Source organism: Hippichthys cyanospilos, unplaced genomic scaffold, assembly GCF_059441005.1.
Source record: "Hippichthys cyanospilos isolate Australia breed blue-spotted pipefish unplaced genomic scaffold, RoL_Hcya_1.0 HiC_scaffold_140, whole genome shotgun sequence".
Lineage (NCBI taxonomy): Eukaryota > Metazoa > Chordata > Actinopteri > Syngnathiformes > Syngnathidae > Hippichthys > Hippichthys cyanospilos.
In genome coordinates, this window is record NW_028283496.1 from 1 (window position 1) to 7,500 (window position 7,500).

Below are 7,500 nucleotides of genomic sequence, written 5' to 3' on the forward strand. Positions count from 1 at the left end.
CCGGTTCTCGGGCCGGCCGGGAAAACGACAAAGTCCAACTTCAGGCTGGGAAGTGGCAAAATGAGGCCGAGGTGCCTGGTTCCCTGGAGCGGCCAAATATCAGGCAAAGTGCCGGTGTCCGCCCGGTTCCCCAAACGCCCCTGGTCGCCCAACTCAGGGGAGAAGTGCTGAAGTCAGGCCGACCTGCCTGGTTCCCTGGAGCGGCCAAATATTAGGCAAAGTGCCGCTGTCCGCCCGGTTCTCGGGCCGGCTGTAAAAACGACTAAGTCCAACTTCAGGCTGGGAAGTGGCAAACTGAGGCCGAGTGTCCTGGTTCCCAAAATCGGCCAAATATTAGGCAAAGTGCCGCTGTCCGCCCGGTTCCCCAAACGCCCCTGGTCGCCCAACTCAGGGGCAGAAGTGCTGAAATGAGGCCGAGTTGCCTGGTTCCCTAAAGCGGCCAAAAAAAGAGCAAAGTGCCGGTGTCCGCCCGGTTCCCCAAACGCCCCTGGTCGCCCAACTCAGGGGAGAAGTGCTGAAATGAGGCCGAGTTGCCTGGTTCCCTAAAGCGGCCAAAAAAAGAGCAAAGTGCCGGTGTCCGCCCGGTTCCCCAAACGCCCCTGGTCGCCCAACTCAGGGGAGAAGTGCTGAAGTCAGGCCGAGTGTCCTGGTTCCCTGGAGCGGCCAAATATTAGGCAAAAAGCCGGTGTCCGCCCGGTTCCCCAAACGCCCCTGGTCGCCCAACTCAGGGGCAGAAGTGCTGAAATGAGGCCGAGTTGCCTGGTTCCCTAAAGCGGCCAAAAAAAGAGCAAAGTGCCGGTGTCCGCCCGGTTCCCCAAACGCCCCTGGTCGCCCAACTCAGGGGAGAAGTGCTGAAATGAGGCCGAGTTGCCTGGTTCCCTAAAGCGGCCAAATATTAGGCAAAGTGCCGGTGTCCGCCCGGTTCCCCAAACGCCCCTGGTCGCCCAACTCAGGGGCAGAAGTGCTGAAGTGAGGCCGACCTGCCTGGTTCCCAAAATCGGCCAAATATTAGGCAAAGTGCCGGTGTCCGCCCGGTTCCCCAAACGCCCCTGGTCGCCCAACTCAGGGGAGAAGTGCTGAAGTCAGGCCGACTTGCCTGGTTCCCTGGAGCGGCCAAATATTAGGCAAAGTGCCGCTGTCCGCCCGGTTCCCCAAACGCCCCTGGTCGCCCAACTCAGGGGAGAAGTGCTGAAATGAGGCCGAGTTGCCTGGTTCCCTGGAGCGGCCAAATATTAGGCAAAAAGCCGGTGTCCGCCCGGTTCCCCAAACGCCCCTGGTCGCCCAACTCAGGGGAGAAGTGCTGAAGTCAGGCCGAGTTGCCTGGTTCCCTGGAGCGGCCAAATATTAGGCAAAGTGCCGCTGTCCGCCCGGTTCTCGGGCCGGCTGTAAAAACGACTAAGTCCAACTTCAGGCTGGGAAGTGGCAAACTGAGGCCGAGTGTCCTGGTTCCCAAAATCGGCCAAATATTAGGCAAAGTGCCGGTGTCCGCCCGGTTCCCCAAACGCCCCTGGTCGCCCAACTCAGGGGCAGAAGTGCTGAAATGAGGCCGAGTTGCCTGGTTCCCAAAATCGGCCAAATATTAGGCAAAGTGCCGGTGTCCGCCCGGTTCCCCAAACGCCCCTGGTCGCCCAACTCAGGGGCAGAAGTGCTGAAATGAGGCCGAGTTGCCTGGTTCCCTAAAGCGGCCAAAAAAAGAGCAAAGTGCCGGTGTCCGCCCGGTTCCCCAAACGCCCCTGGTCGCCCAACTCAGGGGCAGAAGTGCTGAAATGAGGCCGAGTTGCCTGGTTCCCTAAAGCGGCCAAAAAAAGAGCAAAGTGCCGGTGTCCGCCCGGTTCCCCAAACGCCCCTGGTCGCCCAACTCAGGGGAGAAGTGCTGAAATGAGGCCGAGTGTCCTGGTTCCCAAAATCGGCCAAATATTAGGCAAAGTGCCGGTGTCCGCCCGGTTCCCCAAACGCCCCTGGTCGCCCAACTCAGGGGAGAAGTGCTGAAATGAGGCCGAGTTGCCTGGTTCCCTAAAGCGGCCAAATATTAGGCAAAGTGCCGGTGTCCGCCCGGTTCCCCAAACGCCCCTGGTCGCCCAACTCAGGGGCAGAAGTGCTGAAATGAGGCCGAGTTGCCTGGTTCCCAAAATCGGCCAAATATTAGGCAAAGTGCCGGTGTCCGCCCGGTTCCCCAAACGCCCCTGGTCGCCCAACTCAGGGGCAGAAGTGCTGAAATGAGGCCGAGTTGCCTGGTTCCCAAAATCGGCCAAATATTAGGCAAAGTGCCGGTGTCCGCCCGGTTCCCCAAACGCCCCTGGTCGCCCAACTCAGGGGCAGAAGTGCTGAAATGAGGCCGAGTTGCCTGGTTCCCTAAAGCGGCCAAAAAAAGAGCAAAGTGCCGCTGTCCGCCCGGTTCCCCAAACGCCCCTGGTCGCCCAACTCAGGGGCAGAAGTGCAGGAATGAGGCCGACCTGCCTGGTTCCCTGGAGCGGCTAAAAATTAGGCAAAGTGCCGGTGTCAAACGCCCCTGGTCGCCCAGCCCAAAAAATGACAAAGTCCCACAAACGCCCCTGGTCGCCCAAACACTAAACGCCCCTGGTCGCCCAGCCGAAAAAATGACTAAGTGCCAACAGCGCCCCTGGTCGCCCAAACACTCAACGCCCCTGGTCGCCCAGCCGAAAAAATGACTAAGTGCCAACGGCGCCCCTGGTCGCCCAGCCGAAAAAATGACTAAGTGCCAACAGCGCCCCTGGTCGCCCAAACACTCAACGCCCCTGGTCGCCCAGCCGAAAAAATGACTAAGTGCCAACAGCGCCCCTGGTCGCCCAGCCTTAAAAATGACTAAGTGCTAACAGCGCCCCTGGTCGCCCAGCCTTAAAAAATGACAAAGTCACACTTCAGGCCGAATTGTGCTGAAGTGAGGCCGACCTGCCTGGTTCCCTGGAGCGGCCAAATATTAGGCAAAGTGCCGCTGTCCGCCCGGTTCCTCAAACGCCCCTGGTCGCCCAACTCAGGGGCAGAAGTGCTGAAGTCAGGCCGAGTCGCCTGGTTCCCTGGAGCGGCCAAATATTAGGCAAAGTGCCGCTGTCCGCCCGGTTCCCCAAACGCCCCTGGTCGCCCAACTCAGGGGCAGAAGTGCTGAAATGAGGCCGAGTTGCCTGGTTCCCTAAAGCGGCCAAAAAAAGAGCAAAGTGCCGGTGTCCGCCCGGTTCCCCAAACGCCCCTGGTCGCCCAACTCAGGGGAGAAGTGCTGAAATGAGGCCGAGTTGCCTGGTTCCCTAAAGCGGCCAAATATTAGGCAAAGTGCCGGTGTCCGCCCGGTTCCCCAAACGCCCCTGGTCGCCCAACTCAGGGGAGAAGTGCTGAAGTCAGGCCGAGTTGCCTGGTTCCCTGGAGCGGCCAAATATTAGGCAAAGTGCCGCTGTCCGCCCGGTTCTCGGGCCGGCTGTAAAAACGACTAAGTCCAACTTCAGGCTGGGAAGTGGCAAACTGAGGCCGAGTGTCCTGGTTCCCAAAATCGGCCAAATATTAGGCAAAGTGCCGGTGTCCGCCCGGTTCCCCAAACGCCCCTGGTCGCCCAACTCAGGGGCAGAAGTGCTGAAATGAGGCCGAGTTGCCTGGTTCCCTAAAGCGGCCAAAAAAAGAGCAAAGTGCCGGTGTCCGCCCGGTTCCCCAAACGCCCCTGGTCGCCCAACTCAGGGGAGAAGTGCTGAAATGAGGCCGAGTTGCCTGGTTCCCTAAAGCGGCCAAATATTAGGCAAAGTGCCGCTGTCCGCCCGGTTCCCCAAACGCCCCTGGTCGCCCAACTCAGGGCAGAAGTGCTGAAGTCAGGCCGAGTGTCCTGGTTCCCTGGAGCGGCCAAATATTAGGCAAAAAGCCGCTGTCCGCCCGGTTCCCCAAACGCCCCTGGTCGCCCAACTCAGGGGCAGAAGTGCAGGAATGAGGCCGACCTGCCTGGTTCCCTGGAGCGGCTAAAAATTAGGCAAAGTGCCGGTGTCAAACGCCCCTGGTCGCCCAGCCCAAAAAATGACAAAGTCCCACAAACGCCCCTGGTCGCCCAAACACTAAACGCCCCTGGTCGCCCAGCCGAAAAAATGACTAAGTGCCAACAGCGCCCCTGGTCGCCCAAACACTCAACGCCCCTGGTCGCCCAGCCGAAAAAATGACAAAGTGCCAACGGCGCCCCTGGTCGCCCAGCCGAAAAAATGACTAAGTGCCAACAGCGCCCCTGGTCGCCCAAACACTCAACGCCCCTGGTCGCCCAGCCGAAAAAAATGACTAAGTGCCAACAGCGCCCCTGGTCGCCCAGCCTTAAAAATGACTAAGTGCTAACAGCGCCCCTGGTCGCCCAGCCTTAAAAAATGACAAAGTCACACTTCAGGCCGAATTGTGCTGAAGTGAGGCCGACCTGCCTGGTTCCCTGGAGCGGCCAAATATTAGGCAAAGTGCCGCTGTCCGCCCGGTTCCTCAAACGCCCCTGGTCGCCCAACTCAGGGGCAGAAGTGCTGAAGTCAGGCCGACCTGCCTGGTTCCCTGGAGCGGCCAAATATTAGGCAAAGTGCCGGTGTCCGCCCGGTTCCCCAAACGCCCCTGGTCGCCCAACTCAGGGGCAGAAGTGCTGAAGTGAGGCCGACCTGCCTGGTTCCCAAAATCGGCCAAATATTAGGCAAAGTGCCGGTGTCCGCCCGGTTCCCCAAACGCCCCTGGTCGCCCAACTCAGGGGCAGAAGTGCTGAAGTCAGGCCGACCTGCCTGGTTCCCTGGAGCGGCCAAATAACAGGCAAAGTGCCGGTGTCCGCCCGGTTCCCCAAACGCCCCTGGTCGCCCAACTGACCGGCAGAAGTGCTGAAATGAGGCCGACCTGCCTGGTTCCCCGGAGCGGCCAAATATTAGGCAAAGTGCCGCTGTCCGCCCGGTTCCCCAAACGCCCCTGGTCGCCCAACTCAGGGGAGAAGTGCTGAAATGAGGCCGACCTGCCTGGTTCCCTGAAACGGCCAAATATTAGGCAAAGTGCCGCTGTCCGCCCGGTTCCTCACACGCCCCTGGTCGCCCAACTTACCGGCAGAAGTGCTGAAGTCAGGCCGACCTGCCTGGTTCCCTGGAGCGGCCAAATATCAGGCAAAGTGCCGCTGTCCGCCCGGTTCCTCAAACGCCCCTGGTCGCCCAACTCAGGGGCAGAAGTGCAGGAATGAGGCCGACCTGCCTGGTTCCCTGGAGCGGCTAAAAATTAGGCAAAGTGCCGGTGTCAAACGCCCCTGGTCGCCCAGCCCAAAAAATGACAAAGTCCCACAAACGCCCCTGGTCGCCCAAACACTAAACGCCCCTGGTCGCCCAGCCGAAAAAATGACAAAGTCCCACAGACGCCCCTGGTCGCCCAAACACTCAACGCCCCTGGTCGCCCATCCGAAAAAATGACTAAGTGCCAACAGCGCCCCTGGTCGCCCAGCCCAAAAAATGACAAAGTGCCAACAGCGCCCCTGGTCGCCCAGCCTTAAAATATGACAAAGTCACACTTCAGGCCGAATTGTGCTGAACAGAGGCCGACCTGCCTGGTTCCCTGGAGCGGCCAAATAACAGGCAATGTCCCGGTGTCTGCCCGGTCCCTCAAACGCCCCTGGTCGCCCAGGATTAAAATATGACAAAGTCACACTTCAGGCCGACTTGTGCTGAGCAGAGGCCGGCGTTCCTGGTTCCCTGGAGCGGCCAAATTAAAGGCAAAGTGCCGGTGTCAGCCCGGTCCCTCAAACGCCCCTGGTCGCCCAGGATTAAAATATGACAAAGTCACACTTCAGGCCGACTTGTGCTGAGCAGAGGCCGGCGTTCCTGGTTCCCTGGAGCGGCCAAATTAAAGGCAAAGTGCCGGTGTCATCCCGGTCCCTCAAACGCCCCTGGTCGCCCAGGATTAAAATATGACAAAGTCACACTTCAGGCCGACTTGTGCTGAGCAGAGGCCGGCGTTCCTGGTTCCCTGGAGCGGCCAAATTAAAGGCAAAGTGCCGGTGTCATCCCGGTCCCTCAAACGCCCCTGGTCGCCCAGGATTAAAATATGACAAAGTCCCACTTCAGGCCGACTTGTGCTGAGCAGAGGCCGGCGTTCCTGGTTCCCTGGAGCGGCCAAATTAAAGGCAAAGTGCCGGTGTCAGCCCGGTCCCTCAAACGCCCCTGGTCGCCCAGGATTAAAATATGACAAAGTCCCACTTCAGGCCGACTTGTGCTGAGCAGAGGCCGGCGTTCCTGGTTCCCTGGAGCGGCCGAATTAAAGGCAAAGTCCCGGTGTCAGCCCGGTCCCACAAACGCCCCTGGTCGCCCAGCCACACGGCGCCCCTGGTCGCCCATCCACAAAAACGGCAAAGTGTCAAAAATGCCCCTGGTCGCCCAGCCAATAAACGCCCCTGGTCGCCCATTCATAAAAACGGCAAAGTGTCAAAAATGCCCCTGGTCGCCCAGCCACACGGCGCCCCTGGTCGCCCATCCACAAAAACGGCAAAGTGTCAAAAATGCCCCTGGTCGCCCAGCCACTAGCCGCCCCTGGTCGCCCATCCATAAAAACGGCAAAGTGTCAAAAATGCCCCTGGTCGCCCAGCCAATAAACGCCCCTGGTCGCCCATCCATAAAAACGGCAGAGTGTCAAAAATGCCCCTGGTCGCCCAGCCACTAGCCGCCCCTGGTCGCCCATCCATAAAAACGGCAAAGTGTCAAAAATGCCCCTGGTCGCCCAGCCACTAGCCGCCCCTGGTCGCCCATCCATAAAAACGGCAAAGTGTCAAAAATGCCCCTGGTCGCCCAGCAAACAAACGCCCCTGGTCGCCCATCCATAAAAACGGCAAAGTGTCAAAAATGCCCCTGGTCGCCCAGCAAACAAACGCCCCTGGTCGCCCATCCATAAAAACGGCAAAGTGTCAAAAATGCCCCTGGTCGCCCAGCAAACAAACGCCCCTGGTCGCCCATCCATAAAAACGGCAAAGTGTCAAAAATGCCCCTGGTCGCCCAGCAAACAAACGCCCCTGGTCGCCCATCCATAAAAACGGCAAAGTGTCAAAAATGCCCCTGGTCGCCCAGCAAACAAACGCCCCTGGTCGCCCATCCATAAAAACGGCAAAGTGTCAAAAATGCCCCTGGTCGCCCAGCAAACAAACGCCCCTGGTCGCCCATCCATAAAAACGGCAAAGTGTCAAAAATGCCCCTGGTCGCCCAGCAAACAAACGCCCCTGGTCGCCCAGCCGAAAAAATGACTAAGTGCAAACAGCGCCCCTGGTCGCCCAAACACTCAACGCCCCTGGTCGCCCAGCCGAAAAAATGACTAAGTGCCAACGGCGCCCCTGGTCGCCCAAACACTCAACGCCCCTGGTCGCCCAGCCTTAAAAATGACTAAGTGCAAACGGCGCCCCTGGTCGCCCAGCCGAAAAAATGACAAAGTGCCAACAGCGCCCCTGGTCGCCCAACCGAAAAAATGACTAAGTGCCCGCATCTTTTGCGTTGACCCCCCACCTCTACCCTCAAACCAAAAAGATGCGGAGGT